This window comes from Balaenoptera physalus, assembly GCF_965194825.1.
Source record: "Balaenoptera physalus genome assembly, chromosome: 4".
In the NCBI taxonomy this organism is placed as follows: Eukaryota; Metazoa; Chordata; class Mammalia; order Artiodactyla; family Balaenopteridae; genus Balaenoptera; species Balaenoptera physalus.
The window spans coordinates 33,967,871-33,994,712 of NC_138891.1; the positions used below are offsets into that span (position 1 = coordinate 33,967,871).

The 26,842-nt window shown below is 36.7% G+C and overlaps 1 long non-coding RNA gene across 1 annotated transcript in view; it reads left to right on the forward strand.

Moving 5' to 3' along the window:
• The first annotated feature begins 4,733 nt into the window (after positions 1–4,733).
• The window catches only part of LOC309659741, a 59,170-nt gene continuing 37,061 nt past the window's right edge, over positions 4,734–26,842 (forward strand). Inside the window, exon 1 of the long non-coding RNA XR_014262931.1 lies at positions 4,734–17,365. This is a non-coding gene — a long non-coding RNA (uncharacterized lncRNA). The remainder of the gene's footprint in view (positions 17,366–26,842) is intronic.

Below are 26,842 nucleotides of genomic sequence, written 5' to 3' on the forward strand. Positions count from 1 at the left end.
AGAAATCAAAGAGGAAATCAAAAAATACCTAGAAACAAATGACAACGAAAACACGACAACCCAAAACCTATGGAATGCAGCAAAAGCAGTTCTAAGAGGGAAGTTTATAGCAATACAATCCTACCTCAAGAAACAAGAAAAATCTCAAATAAACAACCTAACCTTACACAGAGAGAAGAACAAACAAAACACAAAGTTAGTAGAAGGAAAGAAAGCATAGAGATCAGAGCAGAAATAAATGAAATAGAAACAAAGAAAATAAGAGCAAAGATCAACAAAACTAAAAGCAGGTTATCTGATAAGATAAACAAAATTGATAAACCTTTAGCCAGACTCATCAAGAAAGAAAGGGAGAGGACTCAAATCAATAAAATTAGAAATGAAAAAGAAGTTACAACTGACACCACAGAAATACAAAGATCATAAGAGACTACTTCAAGCAATTATATGCCAATAAAATGGACAACCTGGAAGAAATGGACAAATTCTTAGAAAAACACAACCTTCCAAGACTGAACCAGGAGGAAATAGAAAATATGATCAGACCAATCACAAGCAATGAAATTGAAACTGTGATTAAAAATCTTCCAACAAACAAAAGTCCAGGGCCAGATGGCTTCACAGACTAATTCTATCACACATTTAGAGAAGAGCTAACACCTAACCTTCTCAAACTCTTCCAAAAAATTGCAGAGGGAAGAACACTCCCAAACTTGTTCAACGAGGCCACCAACACCCTGATACCAAAACCAGACAAAGATATAACAAAAAAGTAAAATTACAGGCCAATATCACTGATGAACATAAACGCAAAACTCCTCAACAAAATACTAGTAAACCTAATCCAACAACACATTAAAAGGATCATACACCATGATCAAGTGGGATTTATACTAGGGATGCAAGGATTCTTCAATATATGCAAATCAATCAATGTGATACACCATAGTAACAAATTGAAGAATAAAACCCATATGATTATTTCAATAGATTCAGAAAAAGCTTTTGACAAAATTCAACACCTGCTTACGATAAAAACTCTCCAGAAAATGGGCACAAAGGGAACCTACCTCAACATAATAATGGCCATATATGACAAACCCACAGCAAACATTATTCTTAATGGTGGAAAACTGAAAGCATTTCCTCTAAAATCAGGAACAAGACAAGTGTGTCCACTCTTGCCACCATTATTCAACATAGTCTTGGAAGTCCTAGCCATGGCAATTAGAGAAGAAAAAGAAATAAAAGGAATCCAAATTGGAAAAGAAGTAAAACTGTCACTGTTTGCAGATGACATAATAGTATACATAGAAAGTCCTAAATATACCAGCAAAAACCTGCTAGAGCTAATCAATTAATTTAGTAACATTGCAGGATACAGAATTAATACACAGAAATCTCTTGCATACCTATACACTAACAATGAAAGATCAGAAAGAGAAATTAAGGAAACAATCCCATTTACCATTACAACAAAAAGAATAAAATACCTAGGAATAAACCTACCTAAGGAGGCAAAAGACCAGGACACAGAAAACTATAAGACACTGATGAAAGAAATCAAAGACAACACTAACAGATGGAGAGATATACCATCTTCTTGGTTTGGAAGAATCAATATTGTGAAAAAGACTCTATTACCCAAAGCGATCTACAGAGTCAGTGCAATCCCTATCAAATTACCAATGGAATTTTTCATAGAACTAGAAAAAAATATTTTACAATTTGTATGGAAACACAAAAGACCCCAAATAGCGAAAGCAATCTTGATAAAGAAAAACAGAACTGGAGGAATCAGGCTCCCTGGCTTCAGACTATACTACAAAGCTACAGTAATCAAGACAGTATGGTACTGGCACAAAAACAGAAACATAGATCAATGGAACAGGATAGAAAACCCAGAGATAAACCCATGCACTTATGGTCATCTAATATATGACAAAGGAGGCAAGAATATACAATGGAGGAAAGACAGTCTTTTCAATAAGTGGTGCTGGGAAAACTGGACAGCTACATGTAGAAGAATGAAATTAGAACACTCCGTAACACCATACACAATAATAAACTCAAAATGGATTAAAGACCTGAATTTAAGGCACTATAAAACTTAGAGGAAAACATAGGCAGAACAGACTTTGACAAAAATTGCTGCGAGATCTTTTTTGACCCACCTCCTAGAGTAATGAAAATAAAAACAAAAATAAACAAATGGGACCTAATGAAACTTAAAAGCTTTTGTGCAGCAAAGGAAACCATAAACGAGACAAAAAGACAACCCTCAGAATGGGGGAAAATATTTTCAAATGAAGCAACTGATAACGGATTAGTCTCCAAAATATACAAGCAGCTCATGCAGCTCAATATCAAAAAAACAATCAATACAATCCAAAAATGGGCAGAAGACCTAAATAGACATTTCTCCAAAGAAGACATACAGATGGCCAACAAACACATGAAAAGATGCTCAACATCAGAGTAATGCAAATCAAAACTACAATGAGGTATCACCTCACAGTGGTCAGAATGGCCATTATCAAAAAATGTACAAACAATAAATGCTGGAAAGGGTGTGGAGAAAAGGGAAGCCTCATGCACTGTTGGTGGGAATGTAAATTGATACAGCCACTATGGAGGACAGTATAGAGGTTCCTTAAAAACTAAACATAGAACTACCATATGATCAAGCAATCCCTCTACTGGGCGTATACCCAGAGAAAACCATAATTCAAAAAGACACATGCACCCCATTGTTCATAGCAGCACTATTTACAATAGCCAAGACATGGAAGCAACCTAAATGTCCATCAACAGAGGAATGGATAAAGAAGATCTGGTACATATATACAATGGAATATTACTTGGCCATAAAAAGGAATGAAATTGGGTCATTTGTAGAGATGTGGTTGGACCTAGAGAGTGTCATACAGAGTGAAGTAAGTCAGAAAGAGCAAAACAAATATTGTATATTAACACATATATGTGGAATCTAGAAAAATGGTATAGATGATCCTATTTGCCAAGCAGAAATAGAGACACAGATGTAGAGAACAAACTTATGGATACCAAAGGGGTAGGAGGGGAGAGTGGGAGAAATTGGGAGATTGGGATTGACGCATATACATTATTAATACTATGTATAGAATAGATAGCTAATGAGAACATACTGTATAGCACAGGGAACTCTACTTAATACACTGTGGTGAACTGAATGGGAAGAAAGTCCAAAAGGGAGGGGATATATGTATATGTATGGCTAATTCATTTTACTGTACAGTAGAAACTAACACAACATTGTAAAGTAACTATACTCCAATAAAAATTAATTAAAAATAAAATAAAAAAGCTTTCAGCTAGAGAGAAAGAGATAAAATGATAAAAATTAATAAGTTCAGGAAGATTAAGAAGTGACAGGAAAGATGTACAATGTATGAGTAGGCTACCAAGGAGGAACACTTCTGGAGGGATTCAGAAAAAAAAAATGTAGAGGGATGATATTTTGTTCATATAAATAGATTCACTCTATTCCACCTTACAAAATGAATGCATTCTCTTAGCAAGTGGATAACTCCATGTCTCCATATAATCACCAAGTAGACTTAATACTGGATTTACCCAGTCCTGCTTGGTGGCATAGGTTTACATTTCACCTTCTCTCAAAACAGTATTTGTAGTCACTAATTTTACAATATGTTCTTCTGAAAGATGATAAAGTATGGCAATCATTATTAATGAAAATATTCACCGTCATTATTTGTTTAACAGAGAGAGACAGCAACCCAAGCTTAAGCTCAGTATGTGCATGAGACTGCCCACTGGGATCCTTAAACTCTTACAAGAAATAGACTTGGAATCTGTACACCGTGTCACCAGGCGATGAATTGAAAGGTATGTTGTTTAAGTTCTGTTTACTCTGCAGGCACTTTTTTGACTCACTGCTAGAAGTAACTATAAAAACTCCTCATGAGCTAAGATAGTTTAAGTTGTCAACTTCACGAAAGAGGCCATAATCCATGGATCATTGACCAGACAGATAGCGAGAGGTAGCCTGTCATATCAAAGCTTAGTAATAATGTTGATTGTAGCTTGGTAAACTGGAGGATGAGCTAAAAACCCTTCAGTATCCTCCAAGGGGCTTCTCAACTGGAAAGAGCAATTCAGTCAATAACTCAGTATTTATCCCAGGTTCTCACAAATACTTTCCAGCCCTGTGCTTGTCTAGACTAAAAACTCAATTAGTTCCTTCAGGCCCCCAAACTTACAAGCCTTCAGCTCTAAAATGTCCAGTCTCAGTCACTGCCAGGCACAAATAATGTGATTAATCCTTCCTAACTGAAGGTCTTTGCTGCTTCTGCTTTTTCTGCAAACTTCCATAGACTCATCAGCAGGGACCTGAATGACATAATATTTTTCCACATTGATATCTCTCATTCGTACTTGTGATAGCTGAAGGGGACAAAGAATTCACATAATGCAAAGAGATGAATGACATAAACAACGCCTGGGACTTTGACTTACCCATCTCCTAGTGTAGATTCTAAAAGTGATGATCATGAGGGAATATGCTTCAAGTGAGAGGGTTCTAGGAAGACCTAAGTAAGTCACAGTGGCCAAGTCAATATGGAGTTCAATTTAGTATTTAAGGAATAGCGCCCTGGAGGATTAAGGACTTGCCCATTTCTTAGCCATCCATCACATAACCAAGAATCATGTGGTGTTCCAGGAATAAAGAAAAAAATACCTTGCAGAATACTCCAGTTAGATTCCTTTAACCCTTGAACCACTCAGTCACCCAGAACCTTTGTATTCATTCAAGACTGACTAAGTAATTTTGGGGGTTCAGTGAAAAATGAAAATGCAGGGCCCTTTCTTCAAAAAGTATTGAGAAATGGAAGATGGTGACAGCAGAGAATTAAAGCAACAGTGGGTCCTTCTCAGTCCTGCACTTAGGAAGTCAGCCTCATAGTCACTGCCCACAGGGCATTATGCATGATACAGAGGACAGAACTAGGAATAAGAAATAATTTTGCCTTCAAGGACCTTACAGTCTAGTAGGGGAGATAAGACATTTACAAAATCCATAAGTCAAGGATGGATAATTACATAAAAAATGTTCAATACTCAGGTTAGAAGAAGGAATGGAGGAGCAGGTCTGCTTTTGCTACCTGGGAAGGGTGTTCCACCTAGGTACAATTCCCTCTCTCATGTTATTCAATGGTCACACTTGTCTTCTTCAGAAAGTTCTTCAGTGCATATGAAAATGCTGTTCCTTCTGACTGAACAGATTTCCACCTAATCTTTACTTAGCTAAATCCTGCCCGTACTTTGGATCTCACAGTATTACTAACTGAGAGACCCCCAAATTTAAATTGGGTCTCTTTGATTTGTTCTCATGGCTCTCTGGATCTTTCCCTCCAAGTGTATTTTTTTTTAATTAATTAATTAATTTATTTATATTTGGCTGTGTTGGGTCTTCGTTTCTGTGCGAGGGCTTTCTCTAGTTGCGGCAAGTGGGGGCCACTCTTCATCGCGGTGTGCGGGCCTCTCACTATCGCGGCCTCTCTTGTTGTGGAGCACAGGCTCCAGACGCGCAGGCTCAGTAGTTGTGGCTCACGGGCCTAGTTGCTCCACAGCATGTGGGATCTTCCCAGACCAGGGCTCGAACCCGTGTCCCCTGCATTGGCAGGCAGATTCTCAAGCCCTGCACCACCAGGGAAGCCCCAAGTGTATTTTTTTAATAAACATTTAGTTTTATATTTAATTTGGTGATTTTGGTTTTATTTACTGTAAGCTCTATAAGTGCAGGGACAATTCTTCAGTTGTTCACTGCCATCTCTCCACTTCCTAGCTTGGGGCCAGGGACATGGTGACACTTAGAAGGGATCTGTTAAGTAAATACCTATTAAACATAAATCCTGACAGAGGTGGGTGTAGGGGATAGGAAGCTGAGAGGGAGATAATGTAAATAAAAAGGTTGAACAAACCTACAAGTTATAATTGGAAAATAATAAAGTGGGGTTTGATTTGTGGTAGGAAATAGAAGGAATCAAAAGTGCTTGAGGAGATGAATGGGATCACGTTGTAGAAATGCATGAGACCCTAACTGAGGAGTTTATATGTAAGAGCAGAAAACGGGGAAGGGCTAAAGGTTATTGTTGGATTTTTTTTAACCCAATAACTCTTTTTTTAAGCAGAATATAAGAAAATACAAAATAGAGAAATATTTTAACAAAAGTGCTTCTAAGCAAGTTAAGGGGTTTTGGGGAACAGTTGATTGTCTAAAGAGCAGATTTAAAGAAAGTTAAGGCATGAATTTGAACAAAGGGAAAGTATTTGAGGAGGATACATGGAAACAAATATGAAGGCCAGAAAAAACACTTAACATTTTGTTAATAGAGTGATTGAAATTAGTCATTTAACTTATCAATCTTGGGAAACACTTTTTAAATCATCCGTTCTCCTTTTTTCTAATCCCTTGTTGAATTAATAGAGAAACTATTAACTACAGTACATTTGCCTAAAATAAGGAACTTAAGTTGAGAAACATGTGTAAATTCAGTCTACACTAACCACATACAGAGTTTCATTTTCAGTCATTTTAACTTACAGAACTACAGCGAGACTGAATCTTCAACACTGTTGCTTTTCTCACAGTGATTCTTAAATGGATTGTGAAAAAAAATGCCATCCACTAGAATTTGTAACATACGCAAAGAATGTTGCCTATTCAATCAGTATTTATCAAACATGTTTATTAAAGTGCTTTTAAGTGTTGATGTAAGACAAAAGTGCAACCACATACCTGTACTAAAAGACAACGAAACGCTAGATTAAAGTAGAAGAGAAACTATATCTCTGCACTCTCCATGATAGGCTGGTCATCGCACATCTTGACATATTGCTACTGAACATGGCATGTGAAGTTGGATGATAGTGAAAGAATGGTTGAAATTTAATGATTGCAACACATGCTTTAAAACTCAAGGCTTCTATTACTAGGTTTATGACTCAGATGTCATTCCTAATAGGGTTATTTTTTGTTGCTGTTCAGCTTTTAAACTCCTACTAGTTAATCTATGAAGATGAATCATAGCCTGCTTTGTTCCTTCATCCATTTTGAGACTTTTTTTTTTAAACTACCCCAATTTTTAATCAAGCCAATGAATATTAGTAATTATTCACTCATGATTTCAACATGCATTCATTGTCTATAATGTACGAGGAACTGTGCCAAGTGCTGGTGATACAAAGAATAATAAGATAATATACCCCCCAAATAGTAATTTTCAGTGCTCTACCTTTTACTTTGTTAATTGTCCAGGAGAATACTGAATGTACATACGGTTGGTCTCACTGTGTAAAGTAACAGTGATACAAAACTAGTTTGTTTCTCACACCAAGAAGTTCATAGATTCTATTCCTGAGGTTTGAATAAAGCAAAACATGCACCACAGATAATGTAAACAATATTCCTGGATATCTTTTCATAGCTCTGGAGGGAAAAGATTGGCTTTGCTGCAAGCTAGTGCGGAGAGAGATGAAGAATAAACCTTCTGCAAAGAGATTCTCTGTCTGTCTTAGTAATTGCCTTGCATTCACTTTTTTATACTTAATTTTTGTTATTTATATAAAAAAATCATTGTGAAATGTTCCTAAATTTCCCCCTCATTTTCTGATAAAAGAATTGAGGCACAGAAAGTCGACGGTCTGTTTGACCTTAGAATAATTATTCACGGTTAGGTAAAGGAGAAAGTCCATTGAAGGGGATTTCATTGTGTGCGATGGGTAAGCACTCACAGATTTTAGCCGGCACAACCAACAGTACCATCAAACGGTAGACAAGGTGAGACAATTTAGTTTTTGACTGCCTAGTCCATGGTTTGACTACTGTTTCCCACATCTTGAAGAAGCAGACAGGGTTTTTTTGTTTTTTGTTTTTAATATTTATTTATTTATTTATTTATTTATTTTTGGCTGTGTTGGGTCTTCGTTTCTGTGCGAGGGCTTTCTCTAGTTGTGGCAAGTGGGGGCCACTCTTCATCACGGTGCGCGGGCCTCTCACTATCGCGGCCTCTCTTGTTGTGGAGCACAGGCTCCAGACGCGCAGGCTCAGTAGTTGTGGCTCACGGGCCTAGTTGCTCCGCGGCATGTGGGATCTTCCCAGACCAGGGCTCGAACCCGTGTCCCCTGCATTGGCAGGCAGATTCTCAACCACTGCGCCACCAGGGAAGCCCGCAGACAGGGTTTTTAAACAGTAATGTTAGCAGCTTTCCTGACTTGATAAAAAACTGTGGAAGAAAAACAAAATCAAGTGAAACAAAGCAATATTTATCAATAGAAATCAAAATGAAAGTTGGCTCTCTTTTCATTTTCTATTGTTTTATGGGCATATTCATATTTATTTCACCTTCACAAGTTATGTCAGAAGCTGAAGAAGCTCAGGCCCCACTTTGTACTGATGCTGATGTTATAAATAGGCGGAAGAGACAAAACTCTGCTCTGTAATCCAAAACGTTGCCAACATCAAATATGCCTGTGTGATATCGGGATGTCCCTCAAAGATCTTAAGCGTTTACATACTGCTTAAATTTTCTGTTACTTTAAGGACTTGGTTTGGGGGGGTTTCTGTTTGTTTTGATTGTTTTGGTTATGTTTTTTGCTTTTGTTTTTGTTTTGCTTTTAGTTTTTCATCTATAGAGTGAGTCACAGCTTCCTAAGAGGAGAAGATTAAATTGTTAATGTTTAAAAAGAGCACCAAAGTTAAGTACTCTGCTCACCTCCATGGAAGTCTTAACAGTGTGGTAAACAGGGAATGGATTAGGGGAAGGTCAGAAACGCATAAAGACATGCTTTGAATGTCACATTGTGAGACTGTTGCAAAAATGAACCCTCCCTGCATAGGCTAACCTGAGACATTGCAAGGTTGCTGAAAATGCCCCCAAAGGAAGGAAAGATGTCAAACATGCAGTGAACAAGAGCTGAGTCTGTGGAGGCTGGGGGGTTGGACCTGAGTGCTAGTATTGATTCAGCTGTAACCATCTAGAACATAGATTTTCAAAATGGAGCAAGTATTCCTGGATAAACATTTTAGCACAGACTGCTGGGCCTCATCTACAGAGTCTCTTATTCAGCAGGTCTGGTGAGTCCCAAGAATTTCTAATGGATCTTCAAGTGATGCCAGTGCTTCTGACGAGACCATTGAAAGAGGGGTATGAATGAAATCCAGGACCACGTAAGGAGAGTAAACGTGAGAAGCTGCCGCAATAGAAAGTGACGGAGCTTACAAGAGACAGAGAGATGTGCTGTCCGGAGCATTCAATTTGGAAAGAAAATAACAACAATGACAACAGTAGTAGTAGTAGTAGTACTAGTAGTACTAGTAGTAGTAGTAGTAGTAGTAGTAGTAGTAGTAGTAGTAGTAAAACTAAGAAGCTCACATGTCACAATGAAGATCCCGCATGCCGCAACTAAGACCCAGTGCAGCCTAAATAAATAAATAAATAAATAAATAAATAAATAAATATTTTTAAAAGATACGCAATGTTTAAAAAAAAAAATCTGTACTAGCTAAAACTAAAAGAATATGAGCCTGATTCATCTTTTTCGCTTCTTGAACTTAAAGATCTCTTAGGGTCTTTCAGTATAATATTGAGATTGTAAATACTCCAAATACAAACTTGATTATGACTTTATTAAATTTAGTCTCTATATTTTGTTAGCAGAAAACTGAAGTTCATGGAGAAAATGGTAATGGGAAAACCACAGTGAAACATCTCAAGACGTAGTATTTAAAAATAATTACATGCACTTAGGAATTTATAGGTAGGCTGCCACCTGCTAATGGAAGCTCAGGAACAACTAATAAATGTCTTGGGCAATGAGTAGCTTGCTGTAATTTGTCTCCAATGGCCAGGATGCAAGGAAAACATAACCAACAGTCACTGGGTGCCTACTTTGTTCTATGATCTCTTCTAGGTACTCTTTGGATGTTTTTCTCATATATCCTTACAACCACTCTGTAAGATGGTATCATTAAATCATTTTACAGCTGAGAAATCTGAGACTCAGAAAAATTAGGAAATATGCCCAGTGTCACATAAGGTCTGTCTTACTCTGATGGCCATTTTGTGTTTTATTTTATCACTGGCTTCCTCTCAGCTGGAGAATTGAGAACATTGAGAAGTTTGTCTCTACATTAAACCCCTCCCTGGTTGTACTTTCCTATCTGAAAGTAAAAGTACCAAATTCCCCTTTTTCTTACAGTCAAATACCACAGTCACTAACGTCCTAGAAAACAGACTATCCGTTTAGTTATTTCACCAAAATATTCTGGAGAAAGTGGGGTAAAATGCAAAGAGCAGAAGTTTTAGGGGCCAACTAACTTAGATTTAAATCCTGGTTTTCTTACTTTTGTCATTCTGCTTTTCTGGGTAACACACCAGGGTGAGGTGAATTATATTTAATTTATATGTGAATCAGACCAATGGGACACAACTAAGAATTAAATGACAGAAACATTATTCCTGCCATAATGCAGATGTTACAGAAATATTAATTTCTTCTACTTTTCTCTGAGCAATGTTATAAGCCAAAACACTAAGCAAATGTTTTTACTACTTGTTACAGACTCTCTTGTTTTTCTCAGCAGCCCCTTATCTTAACTCTTTTACTTTTGTTTCCTGTACCACTGGACTCTTCCGCTTTGCAAGGCTGCTAATCTTTTACTGAGCAAAAAATGCCTTTTGTCTCATTACCTCCTTAGGAAATACATACTCACAAAGATCCTAACATTCTCTGGAGAAAAATGCTGTCTGAATGCAAACTTTAAGCAGCCTGAATTGCACATACATAATTATACTCCATAATTTAGTTTTTTATGTTTATATTCTTTTGAAATTAGTTCCTGATTATAAAAATAAATCAGCTAACTGTAGAAAATACTAAAAATACAGACATTTATTTTAAAAAGGAAACGTCCTCCAAAATCCTGCAATCCAAGGGAAAAAGTCTACATTATTAATATTCTGAAATATTTTCTTACAGACTTGCACTGTGTGTGTGTGTGTGTGTGTGTGTTTATAAATGGGATTTTATGGCTTATTTCACTTAAATTTTATCACTTAAATTATTTCACTTAAATTATATATATTCTTTTTCCTTTGCCATTATAAGATGATTTAACAACATAGTTTTTAAGGGTTGCATGTTTCATTTTATAGTTATCCCAGCCTTTTTTGTTTGTTTATAACCCCCCTACGAAAGGAGCCAAAATAAAAATTTCTATTCAAAGTACCATTGCTTGAAAAGTGGGACTAATGAGAGAAGACAAGGTATAACGAATGTTAATCTTATAATGGTTTACTTAATAATTTGGAGAAAGTGTAGAGTGTACAGCTGGGATTTGGCAACAGAATAATTAATTATAATATCAAAATTTCAGTATCAATGAGGGACTCAGGTATGATTTTATAATTTCATGTTATATACTGCTATTATGAAAGTGTTCATAATATTTTGAATTGACATACCGTTTTTGTGATTGTTTGGAAAGCAGTCATTTTCTATTAATATCTGTTGAAACAAATGAGAATAAAAATGACTTTTTTATCTTTATATTTCTATGATATAAAGAGTATTTTTCAAGAAGGGAAATACTGGCTCCTAATCTTATGCAAAATACATATGGTAGATGGATAGGGGTTTATATACTCACTAAAAGAAGAAAATTTCAGATTTTTAGATTGTAATTATTTTATTTCATATTCAAATTGCTCCATCTACTCTTAATCACACCTGCTATATGAATCCAGGCAATTTTTTTCATTCAGTGACTCTTAAGTTTTCTAATCTGCAAAATGAAGGCAATTGAACTAGAAAATTTCTAAGGTTCATAACAGCCCTAAAGTCATGAATTTCTGTATTCTAAAAGGTTAATTAGCATGTTTTTTTAAGAAAATCAAAACATAATCAAATCATATTAGTTGCCTTATTTCTGAGAATGGGAAAGAATGTGCTTAAAAAGCTTTATTCTTTTTTTGAGACATACTATTATGTAACAGTTATATTAAAACATTAGAAATTAGAAAATTGCATCAAATATCATGATTAATTATAGCCACTGATTATATAGAACTATATTGTGGGTGTTTCCATACTTCTTTATAATGATCATTATTAAATATTTGAGTTCTAACAAAAAGGTCTATAATGAGTATAAATCCAACTGGCCAGTGACCAAAGTCTAACTAAATAGACTAACAGTCTAACACACCATTGTACAAACATGTGTAGGCACCAAACATGCATCAAAAAAAAAAAGGAGAGAGAGAGAAAACCTGCTTAATTAAAAAAAAAAATCCTATTATCAGAGTACTATTAGTTTTGACAAGACAGCCATTTCAGGAAGGGATAATGAATGAAAATATTCCTTTATCTTGTAAGATAAAGGATTACATAAGAAAGGATGCATTATTCAGAATTGCAATAGTTTAAAATATTTGATAGTATAGATTATTTTGGTTGGCCCAATAAATACATTCCATCAAAAGTTATTTTTCAGGAGTGTGTTAGGAGATACAATCTCATCATATGAAAGCACATTATAATGTGCATTCTTATTAGCAGTGCCTCTTTGGCTTCTTTTTGACCCTTTTACCCAAATCATTTTTCACATTCTTTAGTTATATCTAAACAATGCCAATATATTTGGTCACAACCTAGGAGAAAAGTGGTCAGAGCTTTTGTTGGGATCCTGTAGATGAGGACGTCACTTACTGCTTCCATTTGTCACACATGCACACAGCTGGGGCCTGGGGGCGTGGTCAGAGTGGCCACAGAGATCACCAGAGGGTCACTTCAAACATGTTTGTGACCCATATGGCTTCTACTCTTCACTCCTATTTTTAAAGTTGCTCAGACTTTTTCAAGAAATGTGTAGGAACATGTTTGAGGCGTAGCTTCACTTATTTTACTGATAAAGAGTCTCTGGCATTAGCCAAACAGACTTCTTGGAACAGTAACTGTTTTTAATGGCAAGCTACCACGTCCTCTAACAAAAACCTTCTTCCCTTCACATTTTTCTCTAAGCACTTTGCTTATTTCCACATTAGTGTTTACATCTTTCTTCTAAAAGCCTAAAATGCCTTGCATTTTGGCCAAGTGAACTAATATCATTTTTTTGGCTTCTAAATTATTTAAAACAAACAAAAAGTGTTGATTGTGTGAACTTTCATTTTCATATCAATCAATATTCCAGATCTGTTAATAGGAAATAATGTTTCTGAAGGTGTAAAGAGGCCACCATTAGAGTACTAAAAATAAATAAGACAAAAGCATGGTCATTTACTATTTTCAACTACCAAAATTTGTGATGAAGAATCAAAATGTGGGTATTTCAACCTGCAAGATAGCTGTAGTTAAAATATAAGCTGTTTAACATTAACTTTAATGTTAGCAACCTCGCAAATGCCTTCTCTACAAGCCAGGGCCTTGTAGAAAGCCATAAAAGGGAAGGAATATAATTTCGTTTGCTGGCACTTACTGAAAAGCTAAAATAGAAGAGTAACAGAAATCATATTTGCCAGCTCTAACTGAAGGAGTTGTGAAACATCATCTCAGAAGATTGTAAGTTATTGTAAAAATGTTGTCATTACTGTGTTATGAACTATGTTTTATAGGAGTTGAAACTTTTATTTAGCTGAAAATTATTTACAGCAACAAGCAGCAATTAAGTAACATAGAAAGATCTACCTATGTTTTTCAAAATGTATTCGATACAGTGATATGGAACATTTTAAAATTTAGTTTTGAGTTGAAATATGGTAATTTTTTACTCCCTGGTGAGAATTGGAATTTTCCTGGTGATAGTTTCCAACTATGATAATATAGTTTTCAAGTAATGTCTTTGAAGTAATTCACTTCTTTTTCTAGTTGATGGACGAGAAAAAACAATAAAACTATATGTTGTTTATTTCATGAATTCTGAATTATTTTTGCCTTGATTTTTAAAATTTTAATGAAGTTGATTTTATATTTTAAATATAAATTATATATATATTTATATAAGTATATATTTTATATATAGTTGATTTACAGCATTGTGTTAATTTCTGCTGTATAGCACAGTGATTCAGTTATACATATATATATTCTTTTTCATATTCTTTTCCATTATGGTTTACACAGGATATCGAATATAGTTCCCTGTGCTATATAGTAGGACCTTGTTGTTTATCCATTCTATATATAATAGTTTGCACATGCTAGTCCCAAACTCCCAATCCATCCCCCTCCCACCCCCCTCCCCTTGGCAATCACAAGTCTGTTCTCTCTGTCTGTGAGTCTGTTTCTGTTTCATGGATATGTTCATTTGTGTCGTATTTTAGATTCCACATATAAGTGATATCATACGGTATTTGTGTTTCTCTTTCTGACTTACTTTGCTTAGTATGATAATCTCTAGGTCCATCCATGTTGCTTTAAATGGCATTATTTCATTTTTTATGGCTGAGTAGTATTCCATTGTATATATATACCACATCTTCTTTATCCATTCATCTGTCGATGGACATTTAGGTTTTTTCCATGTCTTGGCTATTGTAAACAGTGCTGCTGTGAACATAGGTGTGCATGTATCTTTTTGAATTATAGTTTTGTCTGGATACATGCCCAGGAGTGGGATTGCTGGGTCATACGGCAACTCTATTTTTTGTTTTTTGAGGAACAACCATACTGTTTTCCATAGTGGCTGCACCAATTTACATACTCACCAACAGTCTATAAGAGTTCCCTTTTCTCCACACCCTCTCCAGCATTTATTATTTGTAGACTTTTTCATGATCACTATTCTGGCTGGTGTGAGGTGATATCTCATTGCAGTTTTGATTTGCATTTCTCTAATAATTAATGATGATGAGCATTTTTCATGTGCCTATTAGCCATCTGTATGTCTTCTTTGGAGAAATGTTGATAAATTCAGAATTTTTTAAAACAAATTTTGGCATATGAAAGTTAGCTAAAGCACACTTATAGTAAGAACTGGCTTGATTCTTACAGTGAGTTATTGCTCTCTTTTAAAATGGCTCATTGTCTATGGCTTAAGTAACATAACCCTTTCAAGTATGTGTATGTGTCTATAGAGATTGCACAGATTTTGCAAAATTCATAAGTTTAGAATTACAGATATGTATATGGAATTGTGAGTTACATAGAGAAAGTTTGGATAACATGCCACTCTGTCAGAACTCCCCCAAATAAGTGTCAGCTATGGAGTCTTTTTGCTGTTGCTGCAATAATGCACACTTCAGTTCACCTGAAAAAATGACTCCCTATATTGACTGCTGAAATATATCATTACATTCTTCTGGATTTTCAAATGTAAGTGTGAATGCTTTATGGAATTATTTTTCATTCCTTTTCTAATTACAATTTTTCAATCTATGTAAATATCCAAGGGAATATAACAGGAACATATATCAGTTTATATCTCTGTGGGGGTTTTTTTTTGAATAAAAAGAAAATAAACTTTTCTGACTTTTTTTTTGAGATTGCTTTTTTATACTGTCTGAAAAACAAATTTATCTTAAAATTTATATTCAATATAAAGCCCCTTGCCAAATATGGATTTAGCTTTTTTTTTTCTTTCAGAGAACTTTGTTCCCTGTAAGAACAATTTCTAGTCTTGAGGCTCTAAGTCCCAAAATAGTTTTAAAGTGGAAAAAGTGTTTTTTAAGGAACCTAAATACTCATTTGCTGTCTTAACTGAATTTACGAATGACTCTCTCCTTCCCTCCCCACGTTCACTCACATAGACTTCAATAAGCCCACCACACACTATTTCCTCCTTGGATCAAATTCTTTGCAGGTGCCTTATGTGTTGTCCATGGCCAAGGCAATGCAAATGTTATGCAAATGAGCCCCTGGGATACATGTTAATAAAAGGTAAACAATGCAATACTATGAACCAGCTGGCTTCTTTGTCTCCAAATACTGAGCTGTAACATATTTGCAGAACAGGTTGAGGCAATGGATGAATTTATATACAGCTTCATGCTCTGTACAAATATAGTTGCTTCAGTAACAGATCAGCAAAACATGACTCCTCCAAACCTAGAAGAGAAAATCTTGACCTTGCCTCCTTCCTTATTTTAGTGGTTTGGCTCACCAAAGACAAAGACCCTTAAACTATTTGGGGAAGTAGCTTCTTTCATCGGTTTGGAGACTTCTCTAGACTTCTGTTTTATATGCTCTCCAGCTCTGGCTGTGATATTTCCTGGTGTCTTCAAACACTTGAAAAGACAAAATCTCTGCTTTCAATTCTGCATTTGCTTCTTATCACACTAGGAATTCTCTCCCAATCTCAGTTGCCTATGCATCTTTTTTTTCTTTTCTTGGCTTTCTACCCATGATATTCCTTAACCTAATTTACTGCTTTGAATTTCTACGTTGAAGACCATCCATTTTCTGTTTACTTCCCTCCTCACTCTTCACTGCATCTGTCAATGTTCTGATGCCCACTCTTCTTAAAAAGATGAGAGAATAAAATATAAGTAGAAATTGAGGGGTGGTTTTAAATCTCAAGCAAGAAAATTATTGATGTTACACCTAGTTGGTATGAATTATGGTATTACACCTCACTGGTATGAACACTCAAGCATTCAAGAAATTGCATATTCTTTTACAACCATAATTTTTACAATGTAATTCTGACTCTGAGACCCCTTCCCATTGGGATGACAGGAAATTCAACCCCAGGCATCTTCAGTCCTCCCTTCCTCCCTTCCCCTCACCCCATCCCAGCTCCAGAATTATGTTAGGGGAAAGAAATCAAATGAGATGCAAAGGCAGTAGCAAGTGGTACCGTTATAAGCATTTGCTTCTCCTCTACTTAGGTCCATCTTATTGTTGATTCTGCTTTGACAGATTGTGTTTTCAACAGAAACCATAAATTTTTATTTTTGTGTGAATTGTTCCAAATTGTAAATGTTTATTTAAATGATGCAGTTTATATAAAATACAGCTTTAAGCCAATTCAGCCCAATGGCCACCATTTTACAATTCCTGCCTTGGACTTGATAAATGCCATAGGGCACTTGCCAGTAGGATGCTCCTGCTTTCTGCCCTGCCTAAAGGCAAGAGGTCAGCACAATGCCTCTGAGATAGCAGGTGCTCAACAAAGGTTTAGTAAAAGGAAAGAAAGCCTTCTCATATCAGGTGGACCTGGAGAAAGTATTTGACATATTGGTTTATTCTTTGCAGAGATTCTATAACTCCAATATTATGGGGAGTATATTAGTAAAAGGAGAGACCCTAGAGGCTGGGACCCCAATGCATGATGTGCTTCAAAAGTCCAGGCAAGAGCTAACAGGTGAGGTTTGAATCTGGACATGGAGGATGGGAGGAATGGAAATCCAAGGTGCAAGAGATGACGTAGAGTAAAATGGATAGAGTTTGGTATCAAAGATACAGAGAGTGCTTGGAGGAGGGCAGACTAGACATAGATGTCTAAGTTTTAAAGAGTGACTGGTTAGAAGGGTGGAGTTTCCCTTAATCAAAATTTTGGTAAATGAAGGGTTAGTTTCAGAGGCTCTGTAATCTGTTCTGTTTTGGATAAATCACATCACAAAGCTCTACATCTTAAAAGTCTCCATTGGCTCCCTAGTACCAATGGGACAGATTTTAACCTCTCCTACCTGGTCTAAAAAGTCCTTTAACATATGACCTCAAACTGCTTCACTAATCCCTATATAGCACCCTGAATGCTTGATGTTCTACATCTACTCACATACACTAAATTTTTCCAAAACATGCCAGGCAAGTGCCTCAGGCATGTTGTCTCTGTCTTCAATGCCTGCTTTCCTCTTCTCCACCCAGAAAACACATCCGAGTCCTAGCACCAGCACTGAAGATGTCACATTGGTGAAGCTGTTCCCAGCTCTCCCTGGCAGAGCCGATCACTCCTGTTTTTCTCTGTCATGATAGCTCTTGTTCATAACTTCAGTAGTGTGTTCCATCTCTAGTCTATGGGCTTCTTAAGGAAAGGGACCGTATAATATTTATCTTTGTATTGCATTACTGCATGTAGTTGCAATTTAAATATTTGTTAGAAAGATTATTTGGACATGTGAGAAGGAGAATGGTCTGCAGTGTTAGATTAAGAGTAGTTTAGGGAGAGACACTGGATATGGGATTTGTATGGTTACCTGGGAGAAAACTGTTCCAATAGACCAGGGCAAGGAAGTCTAGACTCTCAATTGCTAAAGACAATGCCAGGGAAGGAAGAGGGAGCAGAAAGAACAGACTACCTTTTAAAGAAGTCTAGTTATGAAGTAAGTGAAAAAGAGGATGGCTTTTTTAAAGTTGAAAGCAATAATGAGAGAAGCTCAACTTAAGTTTGGTAACAACTTGGGCCTTCATTTACCAAGGAAAAGAGGGATTAACTGAAAAAAAACAAATGAGGGAAAATTAAAGGAACTAGAAGAAAGTGTGTTCAGAAGATGGGAAAATTTTGGAGACATCTCTCTAAAACAAGAGCAAGAAAGGAAAGGATAGTTTAGATGAGTTTTGAAGAGAAGGAGCGAAGTGGGGAATTCATATTAAATGACCTAAATCTTCTCCCTGATGAGAGGGAGACAATCAGAAGTAAGTTTTAGGTAGATAACAAATAATAGTGAAGTCAATAGAAAATAAACCAATAAAATCAGAAAAATACTATTGAGAAACACTGAAAACCCAGCTGAGGTCAGAGACCATAAATTTATAGTCCCTGTAATACACATCACTTTGCCACATCCTTCAGCAATATGCAGCCATGGAATAGGAGTGGAGAAAATAGATTGTGTCCAGGATTGGGGAATAGAGTGAAGGTGCTAATGAAAGGAAAGTCTAATTGATTCAACATGGGATCTTTAAGTAGGTAATGAGGCCAAGGAGGTAGTCGGCTTTCTCATACCTGAGGACAGTACAAAGGGGTTAAAAACCAAGAGTCACGATGGGCACAAACAACAGATTCCATAGAGGCATGGGAACTCATGATGTGAGGAGAAGGATGTTGTGGACTGAGAAACGGATTTCAGACTTTGATATCTTGAAGGACCAGTTCTAGGTAATGACCAGGATGTTTCTGCCTGAGTTGGACAACTGGGCCGAGGGGGTTGGAAGGATCACTGATGATCGTGGTGGTGGGGCATGGAATGAAGAGACAGAGTTCAATCCAGGTGTTGAAGTTGTAGACACTGAATCTCCTGGAAGTCAGTAAATAGAAGCTTTAAAGAAAGCAATAACGAATAAGAGTTACAAAGGAGAAGGGCTTGATGAGCAATGGTTGCAGATCCTTGGAGCCTGAAGGAGAGTGGGCAGTAAGAATAACATCTCATCCCCTGGATTCTGCTTTGGGTGAGCAAGACAAGTAGACATGTCCTTTTGAGAAGGCAGAAGGGAAGTGGTATCATGAAGGGAAACCAGAAAAGACAAAAAGAAAGAGGGAATGTCCTAGGCAAAGAATGAATTTGTTCACAATAGACAGATGTTAAATATATACTAAGGTAAATATAACTAACACTAAAAAAAAATTGCCATTCAGAGGTTATCAGTTTAAGACATAAAATGTTTAGCAACCAAAGGATTTTGTAGCTAAATGTATTGCTGCTATTCATGAAATACTTTAAAATAACCTTACATCTCAAGATGTCCTATAACCAATAGACCCTAGCCTAGGATTAATTTCATTATTGATTTACGCTTTATTTTAGATTATAATTTTTGGATGCTTAAAATTTCCTGGATTTCCTCCAATATACAATATAAAATGTTAAAAGATAATAAAATAATTCACAGTAGTTCACTAAATTTTGCAGTTTACTAAATTTTACTGAGTATAAAATATGTACCAGGTACTGTGCTATGAACCAGAAATGCTCAGAGGGGTCATCAAAGAATATTTCCTTTTTTAAGAATGCTGAGATTTCAAACTATTTTTCATTTAGTATAAGTATGCAAATAATATTTAAATATAATCAGAAAATTGGGTGGCATTTAAAAAATAGATTATTTTGAACTTTAACCTTATTATTAATAGATATATTTAAATGGTCCAAACATGAAAACAATTCTAAAAGATTATAATGCTGTTTTAGAACATTAAATATAAAGAAACTAGGTTGTTTATGACTTCTTACACATAAGTCTTAAATCTGAAACACTTCATCTTAATGTAAGTATTTATGCTCTGAGAAGATTGGGAAAATGTAGGTTTGTGTCTGTCATGTCTGTAATTATTTCTGTTTTATAAACTAAATAAATATTCAGAAATTAGTTCCTTTGGGTAGAAAGTAGAGCATAACTCTAATGTCTTATGTGAAACTTCTAAAAGTTTTGTGGTTTTTATATCATCTGAAGATTAACTTTATTTTCAGCTTCCAAGAGATTGTAAATTAAAAAAAAAAGTCATTGAACCATCAAAGAAAAGTGGTTTTGAAATATAGTCCTTCATTGTGGTGTATATGAAAAGCAATTTTTGCTTATCATATAATTTTCCTATTGGGTAAAAAGCAGGAAAACTGTTTCATGATTAAACAGTAACCAAACTGCTCATTTACCCTTTTCTGCCTTTTTGTAAAGTCACAGGTATATGGCTGCCAAATCACAAGGAGCCAAGAAAGGGTATAGGACTCCATGAACTGAGTCACTGTAAATTGAATCGACCATGTCTACAAATTCTGTTTTATAAACCAATATTTCTCCACACACTGAAAGAAAAATTGCTAAACTAACATGCTAATATTTCACTTTTTCTAATTATTTTACTGCCAAAGCTCCTCTAGTTCCAGGTATTCATTTTCAAATTGGTATAATAAGTCTATTCAAATCAGGTTATATGTCCCCAAGCTCTAAGTTTTAACTCTAGCCTATACTTCCCCTACCTTTGAAAATAACTTGAGGGAGTGTACAGAATTAGCATCATTCAGTAAGGTTTTTTTAAGCTGATGATTTATTTCAGAGAAAATGAAACCTCTCTACTATTTTAACTAGTGACTTTGAACAAGTGGCTAAAAATCTTTTTTAAAAATATTGGAATGCTTATTGTGGGCATTAAATTAGACCATGTTTGTACTCAATAAATATTAGATTCCAATTAACTGACTGATATTTGGCCAAAAGGAAATGAAAGAAAGAAAGGAAGGAAGGAAGGAAGGAAGGAAGGAAGGAAGGAAGGAAGGAAGGAAGGGAAGGAGGGAGGGAGGGAGGAAAGAAAATACAGAGAGTTGCATCCCACCAACAAAATTCCTTCAGATGCCTTTTACTCAGAGAATTAAATAGGCTCTTCCCAGAATATTTTAAAAGTATATTTGTTAATTTAGAAAGTGCTAGGAATATATCTATTTATTTAATAAAATACTACTTCAATGGAAGAATTTGGATAGCCCTATGGATGCATTATAAGATTTGAGTCTCATATTCCATTGTGTTGGAAATCTTTAAAAGAGGTATTTTTCCGTGTCAAAATCACACCTAATGCTGTATTTTTGCATAAAAATACGTTTTTATTCCTGACAACAGATGGGGGTGTAATAAACATGCTTGAATTTCTGTGCTTCCCAAAAGACTTCTCAAAGGTGAACTGTGAATGAGGACCATTTCTTCCATTGGCTGTGAACTGGGGTTTGAGAAAACAGGAGGGAATAAGCTTGGCCAGGAAAATGAGCCCTATACCTCTAATGCCCTGGAAGGAAGGAAAAAAGGAAGGAAGGAAGGAAGGAGGAAGGGAGGTAGGGGAGAAATCTCCCTTTGTCAGGATTTTCAGCCACAATTCCAGCCTTATATTTGCTCACCACCTGTTTCTTGTCCTTCAGCTTAGTTCTTTTGCTGTCCTGACCATTTATTGCTAGATACATCTTGATTCTCACTTACATCTCTGCCTTCAAACTTGACTCGAACCTGCCCTACTCTATTCTCTTTTCCCCAAAGATATTATGTGCTCACTTCCGGCCAATGATTGTTTTGTGCCCAAGGTCATCCACCTACTGAGGCTTCCCCACCTCAACTCGAGAAAATTCAATTCACAAATCCTCCCACTTACACCTTTATCACTACTGCACAGCCCCTCATTCTTTCCATAAAACTGAACACTCATAAGAAGAGTATCTTTAGGGAAGGTTCTCGATGGCTATGGAAAGTTCAGAGATATCTCTCTGCCTCAAAGCAGGAGTTAATTTAAATCATCTCAGACAGATTAAGTCTCTCTCTCTCCCTCTCTATCTCTCTTTCCCCACCCCACACTCCTGAAAAATCCTGTCTAAAAGTGATTTGTGATTCAGCTCTTGCAGCAAGGTGGGCAGTTGTAGTCACAAGTTAAAGAGTTGAATCAGTTGTCTTTGTTTTAAAAACCTTGGGGCGAGGAGGTGCTTCCACTGACAAACCAGTCAAGATAAGCTCTTCAAAGGGTCTTTCAGGAGGAGGCAAATTACAGTGGAGATTACTAATGAGGGTAGTTAATTTGTTCCTGCTCTTCTCCTGTCCTATCACTTTCCAGACAGGTTCAGAGAAAAAAAGTCACACAGCTTTACCGCAATTCATTCCAGTGACTCTCCTAGGCTTGTGGCTCAGTTCATCATAGTTATCTGTGTCCTTGTCTGTATCAATTAAGGACTGAGACTGCATAACAATCTTCACAGAGGCATAGAAAAAAATAATGTTTTTTTTCTCTTTCTCATGAAACAAAAAATCTGGAGAGAGTTACTGATGCTGGTTCATCAGCTCAAAAAATGTTAGGACTTAGGTCTTTCTGATCTTCTTGACATTTGTGATCACAGGGTGTCAGTTGTAGCTTCAGTCCTCAGGTCCAAATTCCAGGCAAGACGAAGGAGAACGGGGAAAAGGCCAAGGGGCCACATACCAGCTAAATCAGCTTGTCTCTTTAAAGAGATTTCCCAAAACTACACCCAGTCACCTTTCCTTACATTTCACTGGTCAAAAATAACTCTAGGAAAAATTAGAAAGTTTAATATTCTAGGTAGGCTCATTGGCCTTTACACAAAAATTTTAGGTTTTGTTAGGAAGGGGAAGAGGAGAATGAGTGTTAGGTAAGCAACAAGCAGCACATGCTACACTGTCCTTTCTCTCCTGTTGGATCGTAAACCGTTACTCATAATGAAAAGAGCATAGGATTTTGAATTAAGGACCTTGAGTGTGACGGTTAATTTTATGTGTCAACTTGACTAGGCCATGATACCCAGATATTTGGTCAAACACCAGTCTGGATATCACTGTGAAGGTAATTTTTAGATGTAATTAACATTTAAATTAGAAGACTTTGAGTGGATACTTTCCATAATGTGGGTGGACTTCCTTCAATCAGTTGAAGGCCTTAATAGAAAAAGGTTGAAGTCCCCCACGGAAGAGGGAATTCTGCCTCCAGATGGCCTTCAGACTTGAGCTGCAAAAGCACCTCTTCCCTGGATCTCAAGTCTACTGACCTGCCTTGCATATTTCAGACTTGCCAGTCCCCCCAGTTAATACACACGCACACACACACACATATACACACATATCCTATTGTTTTTGTTTCTCTTGAGAACCTTGACTAATACACTGGTTTTGAGTTTTGGGTCCTAGACTTACTAGTTGGTTACTAGTTGGGTGACTTCAGACAAGATGCCTAGGACTCAGGATTAGTTGGACTAAATCAGGAATGTTAAGGCTGTGCTCTAAACATCTTGAATAGGTGAGTTTATGGTGAGTGAGGAGGGAGGAATCTTGGACCTTCTCATTTCTGTACTCTTATTTCAACTGCACCTTGAGTTCTATTTAGTTGTGGGTTTTTTTGTTTTTTGTTTTTTATAAATTTATTTATTTATTTATTTATTTTTGGCTCTGTTGGGTCTTCGTTTCTGTGCGAGGGCTTTCTCCAGTTGTGGCGAGCGGGGGCCACTCTTCATCGCGGTGCGCGGGCCTCTCACTGTCGCGGCCTCTCTTGTTGCGGAGCACAGGCTCCAGACGCGCAGGCTCAGTAGTTGTGGTGCACGAGTTTAGTTGCTCCGCGGCATGTGGGATCTTCCCAGACCAGGGCTCGAACCTGTGTCTCCTGCATCGGCAGGCAGACTCTCAACCACTGCGCCACCAGAGAAGCCCCTAGTTGTTTTTTTAATTGAGCTTCTCCATTAAATTCCACTTGAAGAAGTGGATCTATTGATTAAAATAACACACCGAATGTAAATCAACTATACTTCAATTAAAAAAAAAAAAAAACCACCAAGGGATCTTTAAGTCTCATTCCAGCTCTAACAAATGTGTCACAAGTAAATGGATTCAGCTGGAGACATGCTGGCATCTCTAACTGGTGGGACCAGTTGGGATTGTGGCTAAGGGAACTGATCCTCAAAGTAGGTGAGCTCCCCCCAAATATCAATGCCCCAAATGACCGTGCCCTAAGAAGAGTTGTGAACCTAGACTAGATTAGTGTAAACATACAGGGAGTTCAGTCTAGTGTATAGGGAATAGCAGTAGGCATTTGCAGATGGTGATGATAGTTGAAGTCAGGTAGATTATGGTGTCATAGGTTAAAACCATTGTTTAGTTTGATCTGAGGCTACACAAGTAATTGCTTCTCCACCTGAGGAGAGGGAGATGCTCCTGGTATACTCACTCGTGATCAGCTTGCGTCAAGAACAGAGGGGTTGGGGCTTCCCTGGTGGCGCAGTGGTTAAGAATCCGCCTGCCAATGCAGGGGACACGGGTTCGAGCCCTGGTCTGGGAAGATCCCACATGCCGTGGAGCAGCTAAGCCCGTGCACCACAACTACTGGGCCTGCGCTCTAGAGCCCGTGAGCCACAACTACTGAAGCCCGCGCGCCTAGAGCCGGTGCTCCGCAACAAGAGAAGCCACTGCAATGAGAATTCCACGCACCGCAACGAAGAGTAGCTCCCGCTCGCTGCAACTAGAGAAAGCCCGCGCACAGCCAAAAATAATAAATAAAAAAAAAAAAAAAAAAAAAGAACAGAGGGGTTTATCTTGATGTGCGAGTCTCTTTTATCATGGTGAGCCTGGCTCCTGCAAGTAAGGTCTAACACCGGTAACCTTTTTTTTTTTTTTTTTTTTTTAATTGTGCACCAAGGAAGTATTACTGCAAAGCAGAAGGCTTAACAGGCCTTTTTGTTTTTTTTTTTTTAAACATCTTTATTGAAGTATAATTGCTTCACAATGGTGTGTTAGTTTCTGCTTTATAACAAAGTGAATCAGCTACACATATACACATGTTCCCATATCTCCTCCCTCCCGGTAACCTTTTTATTGTCTGAGATGCTTTGTTCACAGGAGATACTCAATAAAACTATGTTAAATAAGTAAATCCTCTGTAACACTGCAGCTCCAAATATGAGCCTAAAGGTTGGCACAGTACTGTATGTAAAAACATCATTTCCATGTTCTTAAGGAGATGTTCTCATTAAAGTTTATACCCCACCAAAAAAAAATAAAAGCAAATCTTTGTTATCCAGTTGTAAGAACATTTCTGGAGAAAGACTTAAATTAACAGGAGAATTGATATATGTTGTTTTAGACCATCTCACCATGCTATCTGAAAATACTTCTACAAAAAGAAAAAAAAGGCATTTTTATCATAATATGGTGAAATATAATACAAGTGGAGTTTATTGTTGGAACTGACTCTATTATTGACCCAAACTAATTCTCTGTGAAATTTGACCAGTCTGCTTTTTGCCTTTCGTTCATTATATTCTATAACAGCTTTAGGAAAGGTGGTTTCGACCAAAAGGGTATCAGATATAGCTTAAAATTAATAATTTAAAATCTTTGGCAGTATAAGTGATTAAGAGCACTTCTTTTTTTCTTTTTGATTAGTAGTATCTGGTTTCAAATCCTGAGTCTGAACACTTACTAGCTGTGTGACCTTGAACAAACTGCTTAATCTCTGTAAGTCTCAATTCCCTCACTTGTTAAGTAGGGATAATATTAGTACCTATTGCTTGATAGGGACTGATTTTAAAGATTTTATGAGAAAGTTTGTATAAAATACTTAGTTAATACCTATCCCTGGCACATAATGAGAATTTGATAAATGTTAGCTATAATTTTTCCAGTTTGAAACAAAATGATGGCTGCATTAAATAGATATAAATCACCTTTAATTTCTAAATAGAAGTGGCATCTTGTAAGTGGCAGCAAGTACAATGATCTATTTACAGAGTTTCTTGTTTGCACATTAAAAATATTATCTTGATAGTATCATGGTTTAAAATGGCTCTGCTCACTCTGACTTTGGAGAAAGGTTCTCATGAAATGAAAAGTCATACTTTAGATCAATCAGTATAGGATCAGAGAGGAGATGAGGTCAGGAAAATCAGTGATGAAGGATGAGGAGGGAGGAGAGAGGGATGGAGGAGCAAGGGAGGGAGGCAGGTAGAAAAGGAAAGAGGGAGAGGGAGCCTTTGTAAACAGCTTAGGACAACTGGCTTCTGGGTAATTGGAACTCAGCCCTCAAGCACTGGGGCTGATTAACTATTGAACCTCTGCTCTCCCCTCCTTAGAGACCACCTCCACTGGGCATCCCTGCTGTTCACACTCTTTTCTTCCTAGTAATAATCTCAGCATTGTCTCAAGGTGATAGTCTCAGGAGCTACTTTCAAAATACCTGCAGCTAGTGTTAATAAATTGCAGCTAGTGTTATTTTACTACTTATAATTTAGGAATTCAAACACTGTAAGATCACAATGAAGGAAAAACTATGGGGAAAGTTATGAAAGATACTAAGTTTACTTAGGAATCACCAAAGTAAAATTTAGCTCAATGACCCCTAAGGATAAGTTTGGAATTGCTAAGTATTGTGAAA